This window comes from Ischnura elegans, chromosome 9 (genome assembly GCF_921293095.1).
Source record: "Ischnura elegans chromosome 9, ioIscEleg1.1, whole genome shotgun sequence".
Taxonomy (NCBI): Eukaryota; Metazoa; Arthropoda; class Insecta; order Odonata; family Coenagrionidae; genus Ischnura; species Ischnura elegans.
In genome coordinates, this window is record NC_060254.1 from 77,448,963 (window position 1) to 77,461,073 (window position 12,111).

A 12,111-nucleotide genomic window follows, 5' to 3' on the forward strand; every position below is an offset into this window, starting at 1 on the left:
GTACGACGCATCGAGGAAAGACATTGAGATGTGCGGCGTAGCTCTTTCTTGACAACACATTTTTACTATCATTAGAATTATTTAACATAATGCCGTCATGATGTTGGTACCGTGGTCAGGAATCTGTGAAATTCGGTGAACTTATCATCAGTACCAGTGTCGTCCTAAAAAATATCATTTATTACGAGGCTCTTTTATAATATTTAAAAAAGCGTTCATTCTACTCACTTAATTTTGTTTAATTAAAAGTGTTTATTCTCAACATAAAAATTAATGCCATATTAAATCTTTCGTAGGTAGTTGTCATGGTGATAAAATTATTTGGTCTATTTCAGTTAATTCAGTGAAAACCTTTAAATACTTATTCAAATCCTTCATCTAGCAGAAGTAATCAAATTGTACCTTCGACGCCAAATTCTCTTTTGATCCGCTCCTCAATAAAATAAAATCAAAGGCCGTGTCAGTTGTGGGAGCTTTTTTTACAGATCTACTGGTATCAATGACCCCAGTGGTTTGAAAGCTATTTCAGCGTTCTCCCATATCTCAAATATTGCTGCGTTACATAATAATAAATAAATATTTTTTTATTTATCCAAAAATAAAAAAGTACAGAATAGAATTGATTACATACGAAGGAGTGACTTTAGGTAGCCATTTAGGAGAACCTGTTTTATGGCTACCATCATTTACAAAAAGTCATGCTAACAGGCACAGTATTTGAATTAAAGTAGGTACGTACATGTATTACATGGTATTACATCAAAGAAAAATATCCTCCATACTTTGCATTGTAAACAACCAAGACTGTATATTTTTCATAATTGAGTTATTATTTTTTGATTTCAGACATGAATCAGGTAATAAATTATACAATTTTGGGCCTATAAACAAGAAACAACGTTTATGTAGCGTAAGGTTAGGTCTAGGTAAAGAAAATGTGATATTCGTAGGGTGAAGGAAGGACGGTTGTATAATAATAACCCCTTATTTCCACTGCCCATGAAAAATCGACGTAAAACTTTGTAAATAAAAAGATGTCTCAAGGGGAGCCAACCTATACTACAAAATAAAGGAAAGGAACTATCAACACGGCACTTTTTTAAAATCACTCTAATAAGCGTTTTTTGCAGTACAACAATGGATCTTATAGAATTTTTATAAGCTGCACATCAACAGAATACACCGTAGTTTAGCCTGGTATTTACTAGAGCGTTATAAATGAGTTTCAAAAAATATGTTGGGCATTTGTTACGGATGAAATAAAAATTATATTAAGTTTGCCTCATACTATTTGCAACATTTTCAACATGTCGACGCCATTTTAAACACTCATCCAGGGTCATTCCAAGATACTTGAAACTGGACATCCGCTCTAAGGGCAAACAATCCGAACACTCATTCATGAGACAATCCTTTGAGTGGTAGTACAAATCCAAGTCAATTATATACCTGTTACAAATATTGTAGCAAATGTATTTAGTTTTACTTACAATCATTCTTAATTTATTTGCTTCAAACCAATTCCTAAGATTAACCAAGTCAAATTGCATATTGTTTTTTACAATGTCCCAATTTTCACTATCGTTACTTAAGGCAATATCATCAGCAAAGGCAGTGATGTGCCCTATAACTTATCCTTCCTATATCCTTCATTGTTTGCCTCTCCAACTCAAAAATTCTTGAACTCCCTGTTGATTTCCTCATTTCAGTGGTCCAACGCCGCGTTCCAAACCTCCGCAATTCTTCTCGCTCTGAAAATATATCTGACCTTTTTATTGGTCCTAATATCTACCCCAGGAATGTTCATGACCTTTCTTTCAATTAACTCTGCCTCAAATGATAAGTGCCAATCCTCTGAAATACTGCCATTCCTTTCACTTCATATTCCCACCTAAACCTTTCGTACCAACCGCCAACTACAGCAACCTTATTTCTGTCTTTCTTTCTCCCAGAGATCACTTTTTTACATATTTCCTTTCTTGTTCAGCACCATTTAGTTCCCCTATCATTCTCTGGATCTAACAACGTCCTCTGGAACATTCAAGTGGCAGCTTCAAAAAACCTTCTTCTCCCGAATATAATTTTTTAATACTTTTTATAGTTCTGTTTTTAATTACTAATGCTGAAGACTATAAATTATTTATTAAATATAAAGGAAAATCGGCTTTTCAATAATTCAATTAATTATTAAAAGCAATTGCCGGTTACAAAAATTCTTTTGTTAAATTTTTCAAAAAACATTCCTTTTTGGAAAAAAATATTTTTTCTTTTGTTTTCCTCCTTAGTCTCTGTCGGCCTTAAAACTAATACCCTTTCATGCCTTACCATTGAAATCAAATTATAATCATTTAAATTCGCTTTGCCTACTTAAAATTCTCCAATTGCAGAATCTCTTCGTAACAACTGAACGAGCTCGCTGCGGGCAAAATGGGCCACTTGTATGCTGTGGCACCAAAGACCGAAAATTCTTAAATTTTAATTCTTTTGCGACGCAGCCTTTCTTAATTTGAGGTCGCGGCAACAGCTTTCAGGAATGGGTTTAAATGGCGGCTCGACCGCACATGCGATTTCGTCGAAGGGATTACGCTCAGACCCATAAAATCTCGTTAGGGTGGTGCTCTCAGCGACTATCTGAGGGTGGGGTGTCCCATATCTTGAAATTATGCCTCTTTCTGGAATGGAATCTCGGTATTCGTATTTACAAGACGGATATTCATAGTTTTGTGAATGATTTCACTACTTCTCTCTAATAAATGTTAATTTATCATGCGGTATCTTCCTCTCGACCTATTTTTCTCTCCAATTGTGTCACCCGCGATGGTTAGATGAGAATAAATTATAATTTTACGGGCATTAGGGAGGTGGACGAAATGAATGCTGAGGATAGGAAATAACTAATGCACCACATTCTTTTAAAAAGCCATTAATATACATAGATCAATGTCCTTGTCGGCGCTTCACAATTGATGTTTGTTCTCTGCGCTGATGAAGTTTGACACCGTTCCATAGCAGATGGCAGAACCGTAGTACAGCGTCAAAATGGCGTCTACATACGACTCACGTTAAGCCGAATCCGCACGTCACGGTATTTGTCGCACTGTTAGGATATGCCGGATACATAAAAGACATCCGCACTCAGCACATTTAAATCTCAGAGGCGCATTCTATCATATTTATATTCTTCTCATGATCACGTCCTTTATAGTGCAACACAAACGAAGGATATGTTTCACGTCGTCTGAGATATATTCTCCGAATTTACTAAGTAAATTTATCCTAAACTCTGCCTCACGCTCCTGTAAAGGTTTCTATTCTAAATGCCAAGCATATTGTAAATTATGCTGTGTTTATCGTAACAGCACATCAAGAATCTGGCCGCCCTGCGAGGTACTTTATTGATTTCAGCTATCAGGTCTGCTTCAAAAGGGTCCCGCACGCTATCAGCATATTCCAAGTGAGGCCTTACCAGAGCCAGATCGAGGGGTCCTAGGTACAAATCCCAAGTGAGGTCTCGGACACCGCCATTTAAATATCACTTCAAGTGTGTGGTCGCCCAAGGGAAGAAACTGGACCCCCCGCCCACCGGATGCGTGAAGTTCACACGTTTGTGACTTAGTTTGGGATTCAGAAGTGGCGACCGCATCCCTAAAGTCTGCTTTACACAGGGCACGTAATTTTGCACGTTAGAACTGCATTTAATTCTCTTTATGGCGTGGAATTGCGCGAAATCATGAAATTAATATGAACATGGACTTTTTTCATCTCACGTTTACGAAGTCTTACATGTTTTCTAGCAATTCACCGCTTTACGCGTCAGATTGTGCAAGAATGTTCCCTTCTTTAACGGCCTTAAGAAAGATGCACTTTTTCCAAAGGAGCATGGAGAAAAATCAGCATTGGATACCCCAGTATCCTGGAACCACCGGCATACTAAAACTATATTTCCGCGTCCGGTAGATATTCTGCCAATTGAATAGGTATGGTAATTCGTTTTTCCCCGAAGAATGAAAGACTTAAATTAATCCGGGCGGAACTTCAATAAAGATTTCCATTTCCTTTTTACTTATAAACGGTTGCCCTCCTAAAGGCCGTTTTACACGGGGCACGGAATTGCGCAGGTTAGAGCTGCATTCATTTCTAAAATGGCGCGGAATGGCGCGAATGCATGAACGAAATTAGAACAGGGGCTATTTTGCCGTCTCGCATCCACGCATTCTCGCACGTGTTCTAGCAATTCACCGCTTTCCACGACGCAATTTTGATTGCGCCTTCGCACGTACGTCAGATTGCGCAATTCCGTGTACCGTGTAAAACGGCCTTAACACCCCCCCGCTACACCCCTTTTGGCGGCGGCTTGGTGGGGTAGTGCATAGATTTAGAAGAATATCGACGTGGGATCCAATGGCTCAAAAAACCGTAATGTTAGCAGTGAACGGTGACACCGAGTGCTCTTGAGAGCCGTGAAGAAAGACCGAAGTGGGGATCAATGAATGCAATTCTCATTTTATTCGTGGTCACGCCGAAGGCCGTAATGCATATCGGGAAGAGACCCGGTCGGTAGTCTTCCATTGAGTGGACACTATAATAGTTGGTGAGTCCCCAACTTCCTCTGCCTGTACTCCAAGGCACAACCCTCTTGCTTCAAAGAAGCACACATCAGTTCTCTCCTATGCAGATTTCGTGGCGATATCAAGAATTAAACAGAAAGACGCCGCTCGTAATATTGGTGATCATTATTTCAAAATGCGTCACATATTCAGTCATTAGGATTGTCAACGCACAAATTCTTAAGTCCGTTTGACACTTTCCAATATATTGGCCAATTAAGTGGCGCGCAATACTGTTTAAAATATTGGGCATTACGTTATGTACCTATGACACGTATCAATATTATCACCAATATTGGCCGAAATGGTGTTCTAATGTCCCGCTAGAGAACGCCATTTTATTTCGATGATTTCACTTTTCACGAGCATTCGTGTGATTTGTATGCTTCAATCAATAGTGACACAACTTCTTTCGCCCACATTTTAGAAATTTCAACTAAATTCTTGGAACAAAGCCAATGTTTTAAAACAAAACTGTATGTTTAACCCTTTATAGGTGGCTGGTCGCCTAAGCGACCACTTAATTTCCCAAGTTCTAAGTACGGCGCAGATAGTGCCGTATGTCCCCACTAGAGTTGCTTTCCCCAGGAAAAATTAGTTGTTCCGTTTGGTGGTGCCCCCTATGATTTTATGACCTATGTCTTCGTTTAGGCGACCACCGACCGCTCTGTTACCCGTCAGTTTTCGTCCTTTTTCCGTGCGCTCAACACCTTGTCGGCTGTTGTGTTGTCCTGTGGACCTCTACTTCGACATAAACGTAAGGAAACTCTCATTATATTATATGTTTTATGATATAACTGCAAAAAAATCGATATGAATTGTCGCAAAGATGTTATTTTCATTCTAGTGAGAATATTTCGAAATTTTCCAAGGATCATTTGTGTTTCCGAGCCATCATTCTCACATAGCATCCCAAAAATGGTAAGTATTGCAAAAATTTTATATTTCTCGTCTCTACTTTACCAATGCAATATTAGAAATTTACAAAATACCGCTAGTATGGGCTTATTATTACCGCTATTATGGGTTTCATCTTCTCTTCTCGGAGCGTAAAGTTTTTCAGTGAGTTTAAAATTGTTATTGTGATTGCATTAATGTGCAAACTTAAAGATATTCTTAGAAATCGAGGAATATGTATTTTGATGCTGCCATTAGTTCCATTTTAATGAAACACGAATGGTAACGAGTGAAATACTAACTTAGAAAAATTTTGTGTCCTGTCGCTCCTCCGGAATATTCCTTTCCCTTGATTTATTTTGATTTTTTTTGTTTCCATATATCTCAATGAAATCAGATTTTATAAAGTATGCAATGGGTGACCTTGAATCCCTCCTCGGAGACAACCCCACTAATCTGAATGGTATAATTTTGTTTCTCAGGGAAACGGGTATGTTTAATCAAATTTAAATAATGTCTGATTGTTTATAATATATATAAATAAATTATGCAGTGACGATCCTTCTAATTTACGACTTGAATCTAATGACTAAGTAGTGGTGCAGAATGACCTAGCCGTCGACGCACCCTAACGATCAACACTACTACTACTGATATGTAAAATGTCATTCTTTCCTCATACTATTGGTGCCTAAAAATAACAATAATGCCATTACACGCTAGGACGACTTATTATATGTTTTTTTTCCATTTTTCCAACCTTGCGTGGATTTACCATAGAAATTGCTATCCGTTGCATGAACATGGACATATATTTTCTAATATGCGTATTATTTATTATGACCGTGTGGTGTGCATGTGGGAATTCTCTTGGATGCTGGTGATTGGTCATCCCCTACCAAACACCCTGGATGTGGCACGCAGAGTATTATGTAGATGTAATTCAATACATTGGTCATTTTTTATCTGTTGAAATACAGTTAATCGTGAAATTGGAATGGAACGTTGTGACTCAACATCTTCGTTTAAGTTAAGGACCTGCGGTTACTATCCGCACAAAAATTACGTATCCTACCTAGGTTTTGACACATTGTGTCATCTTGAAGTACCTGACCATTTACAGTACCATAGGAATTACTAACTGTGGGCAAGTTTTGCCCTTAAATATTGTTATGGCCGTGTGGTGTAAAATTGAGGGTGGCTCGCTGGGTGTTATTGCATGTATATCAGCAGTCGATCTTTCTCCCCAATGTGCTACCACGCTGCCAATCCACATTAAATTAATAAGAACCATTTGGCAAATGCATATCACCAGCCTCATTGTGGCCCGTGTGCGGTTTTTTTTTTGAATCGCTGAAGTCTCACGGTGAGAGGCGAAAAAAAAATTTGTTGCCACCGCTGAGCTGCCGAAATGTTTTTGGATGCCGGGCGATGAAATGGACCGATGATGGAGTTGTTTGGGTTGGGATAGCACTCTGGAATCGAACGGAGCAACCGTAGGGTGAGAGAATAGAGTTTTCACATGCAACGCGACTATTTGTTTCCCCCTTTCCACCCAACTGTTGACTTGTGCGTGCGGTAAAGGCTTTTTTGTTGGTCCCTCGTCACTGAGAGAGATCACTAAACAGAGACAGAGACGGGAGAGCTGTGAAATTTTCACTTCCGTGCCTGGATGCATCCCGTGGGTAGGAAAGGGGGTGGTGCCTAAAAGCCATCGGCGCGGTCCTATCTGCCTGTGTCGATGCACTCAGCGCTCCCTAGCGGGCTGAATCGGAATCAGAGTGGTGCGATGCAGTCCCGGATGTTTTTACCGATGATATTTTTCTTGTCTCCTGTCCCTCTGACTTTCAATGCCATCACGTTCCTATCGCTTTTAAATATTTTTTCTCCCGCTGAAAAATATTTCGTCATGGTCCCAGGGAATCCATTCGAAACACATTTACGCGTGCGGTTTGTAAAATAAACAAAGAGACCTTGTCGAAAGCTTTTGCTTCCGCTGTTCGTACGAGGGTGTATCCAATTCGTTACAAAAATACGTGCGCGCTGTGATCGGAAAAAAAATTTGTCGCTCCATTACGAGAATTAGCCCGTGTTTGTGTGTGTTTTTTTATAAATGTTAATGCGGGCCGATTTCTGTGCGATGGGAATGTTTTGAAACGACTTTTGATGTTGATTTTCGCGTGTCGTTCGTAACGTGTGCAACCGAAATTTTGATGCATTTATTTGTAGCGTTGCGAGAAATCTAAGTTTCGAAATCTCACTTTGCGTAGCGTTTTTTATGACCAGTTTATGTTTTTATCCTTTCTTTGAAAATTGGCTCTCAATAAAATGCAAAGGAAATCGTTAGAGTCAACGTATGATTGTGATTTTATTCAATTCTGTTACCGGGAGTTAGGGTGTGATTAATTACATTTTAATTTTCTTGAATAGGGTGCATCGCTACCAATCGACCGATTTTCTTTCGTAACATGTGTTACGAACAAAATTCACTAACTCTTGGTTAACTATGTGGTATTCCATTATTTCCTGGATGTAGACAGTTACTTATACCACTTATTTTATAAGAGCGCGACCCGGGTTTCAATGAGTAATCATCATCATCAGGCGCTAATTATAATTTGTTAACAACAAACAATTTGTTAATTACAACAAGATAAACAAATTATAATTAGCGCCTGATGATGATGATTACTCATTGAAACCCGGGTCGCGCTCTTATAAAATAAGTGGTATAAGTAACTGTCTACATCCAGGAAAGACATGTGTTACGTGCTATAAACTTACAATATCATCATGAAATGTCTATTTTGTATGCACTATATCCTTTTATCGTGTTTATTTCATTTTAAATTGAAATATTATGCCTCATTATTTACACAGATGTATTTTTTTCTTAAAATGTGCTACTGACATTTACCAAGATTTGGATCTAGTTAGTTGTGACGCTTCGATCAATGTAAGTTTAGATATCTCATTTTGCATTAAGTTTTTTAATACCCATTTATTTTTGTATTCTTTGATTGGAATTTGGTACTGATTTAAATGAAATGAAAACCATCAGATGCAACGTATGTATAATTTTGATTTTCCCCGATTCTGTCTCCGTAAATTTAAAAACTATGCCTCAATATTCTCTCTGAAGTAAAATTTTTCTATTGGGGATGTGGGAAAATACTGAATGTGGTCTAATTAATATGCCTTGGAATTTCGATATGGTAAAGTTATTTTTAGAAGAGTTATGCTTAACGAACAAGAACGCTTGAGAGGTTGTGATGGGTGCTCTTAAACAGGAGTTTCGGGTCGTTTCTTCATCTGTGTTCGTTCTATTGCTGCAATTTCACTACATTGCGTACTACCACGCCAGATGATTTTTGCATCACATTTGCACAGATTCAATTATCATGTGTAAGCACTAAGCTTATAGGAAGAGCCAGGTTCGTAGAAGGCAGAATGAGATGACAAGTCTGGTTCCACACGTTTAATTGTCAGAGCACAGGTACAAACTCCCCCTCCGAGATACGGCGTAAGACTCCCCGTGTCTATTCCCTCCAAGAGGCTTCCTCCCGTGTCGCGTCCGTCTCGTGACCTCCTCGGCATCTTCCTATTGGCCGGAAAAGGCCGCAGGATAATGCATTTCATACGCCTTCCCACGCCAAGATACTGCAACGTGTTACGGCATGAAGTGTTGGAGAAATACGCGGCGACCAATTCCCACGCGAGAGCAAGTTGCAAGTTGTTAATCGGAGTAGGGTGTCAGAGTCATACACGAGGATGGATCCCACGCGAGAGGTTGCAACGTGTTATGAGTTTCAGATACTGGACCCATCACTCGAACGTGACTCTGCGATTCTTCCATTACCCCGAGAGCGAAACCGAGCTGACACGAGACGACAAGCGACACCCTTACGCATGTTAAAATTCCTGCTCCATATATCTCATCCAAAGTCTTCCCTTGATGTCTTTACCTTCCAATCGTCTTCAAACGGTATTCATCTCACTATCACATCTTGCTGTGTGGCCAATAGGGTAGTTTCCTTCATCAAAGAAAATGAAAGGCATTGATTGCGATTCGTTACACGCCATTAGTGTATTCATTATATTCAAATTATTTGGTTTCAGAAATCCCAGTTTAGACGAATGTTAATGGTCAATTTTAACCTCATTTGAAAAAAGGCCACATTGGCGCCCATGCGATTCCACTCCACGTGACGTCACAGTTTCTATACGAGTAGATAGGAGTTTTACATCGTCTGAGATTACCAATGCTTGCATGAGGCACAGAGCTCAGGGAAACCTCTTAATAATCACCTATGAAAATTGCTTATCATCGGAAAGTTTCGATCGTTTGGAAAGGTATAAATAATCCTTATTTAAGCCAAGCGCTACCAGCTACCTGGGTACTCTGGTACCTGCTAGCAGCCTGCATCGTATCAGCGCTCAAAGCTTCGCCCCGAGGTCACCTCACACGGCGAGAGCGGGAACCAGAAATACGTCACACGGGATTTTACCAGCATTCTTACTTAGTTGTCGTGTTTTCGCGCGCTTGAAAATTTTCACTTTTCGTTTAATCGCGAAAAATAGATATCGTCATTTAAAAATCTAAGAGCGTGAAATACATACTCCAGGTGTAATAATATTTCGATTTAGGCAATAAAAAAATAATGGGAAACCACCCTATTGTTTCAACGTATACAAATTTTTTTAATCCTGGTCTGCTCAAAACTTATATTATTATTGCTTCCACGATCCATCTATTTCATCTTCATAATGATTCCCTACCCTTGTTTTTTAAGTATGCATTACCGCCACCTGTGAACGCTGTGGTTTTATTGTGATAGTGATCTGAGCAAATGCATGTCGGTGCATTTTTTTTGCGGAATTCGTTCAACTATAACCATGCGTATGCTGTGGATGGTAATAACATATGGGCAACAGACGAAGTGAAGTACCTGGGAGCTACGATAACCTCGAACCTCTTTTGGGGAACACATATAAGGAATATTTGCGGCTCAGCCCTGAAGAAATTAGGATTCGTCAACCATATTATGAGAAGATTTTCGGATGAGAGAATAAAAGAAAGGAGCTATTTCGCACTCATCCGACCGCATCTTGAATGTGCAGGGAGCGTACGGGATCTGGTACAGAAAGACTTAATACGCTAAATGAATAAAATACAAAGGAAGGCTGCGCGGTACGTCAAAAACCGCTACGGGCGTACAGACAGCGTTACTCAGATATTTAGCGAATTCGGCTAGGAGCCGCTTGAGAGTCGGGCGCTGCGCGCTAGGCTTAGATTGCTCGAACAATTTAGAATGGATATCTTTAAGAGCGACACGGAGAACATAATATTAGAGCCCACTATATTTCCAGGTCCAACAGAAGCGATAAATTTTTCCCCCGAACCACAAAGGACTTCAATAAATGCTTGTCATAATTTCTTTGGAGCACTTCCTTTTTACTTGTAAATGGCTCTTGCCCTAACACCACCTGCCACACGCCTTTTAGGCGGCTTGCGGGGTAGTATTTACATGTAGATGTAGTGTGATATTAAATGGCTACGCACTTGGCATTTCCGATAGTACTACGACACCTCCTGGGATATGCCAAGGATAGGACGCCACTTCAAATTAAAGGAGTGTACGAAATCCCCTGCGGAACGTGGGAGAAGAAATACATTGGTGAAACGGGACGAACGGTCAAAACTCGAATAGAAGAGCACAGAATAGAAGAGAACTGGGTTACTCTTCAAAGTCAGCCGTAGCGGAACACGAAGCCGCCGGACATGCGATCGACTTCGAAAAATCAAGAGTCATCGCGAGGGTAAAACATTTTAAAGCCCGACTCATCCGCGAATCCATAGAAATAAAGACGAACAAGAACAACTATAACAGAGATGTCGGATTGAGAATCAGCAGTACTTGGAACCCAGTCATCTGCAACATTTCCTTATCTTCCCCCTCCATTCCCCACTCCTAACACCCTCCGCCCACCCCTCCCACCTAAAATAAATAAGGCAGCAAAAACAAATACCACCATCATTCCCTTGAAGAAGTGACCAGCAGTCGGTCGCGAAACTTAGGGGCAATCTCCATTACGACACGCGGCATACACCCGTATGCCACTCTCTTTTAATCACCATGATCCGCGAAAGCTTCAATCAAGTAAGGCTACGTACATTATATTTCAAGTTACTCCAAGTTTTGTTGATGCGATCGGGGCTTTTTGCCTTAATATTCCTTATGACTGTAGGTATGACGAATGACCACAATAATTTCAATCTGCGTCTTTCGCTTTTAATTCGTGGTATCGCAACGATACCTGCCTTTTGAGAACTGGTGCATGCTTCTTTACAGGAAGAGGGTTGGGGCTCAGAGTGTGTGAAGAGTTTACCACTATTGAGATATCCATTTAATGGAAGATAGCCGACCGGATCTCTTTCCGACATCCATTAAAGCCATCGGCGTGATCGCGTTCATTGATCCCCACATTAGCTTTTCTATAGTGCGCACAAGACCACCTGCGACCACCGTTCAGGGTAGAATTTCAGTTTTATCATTTCAGGCCTTAGATTTCATGTCGATATTCAATGCCGTGTTTCTTCCTCTAT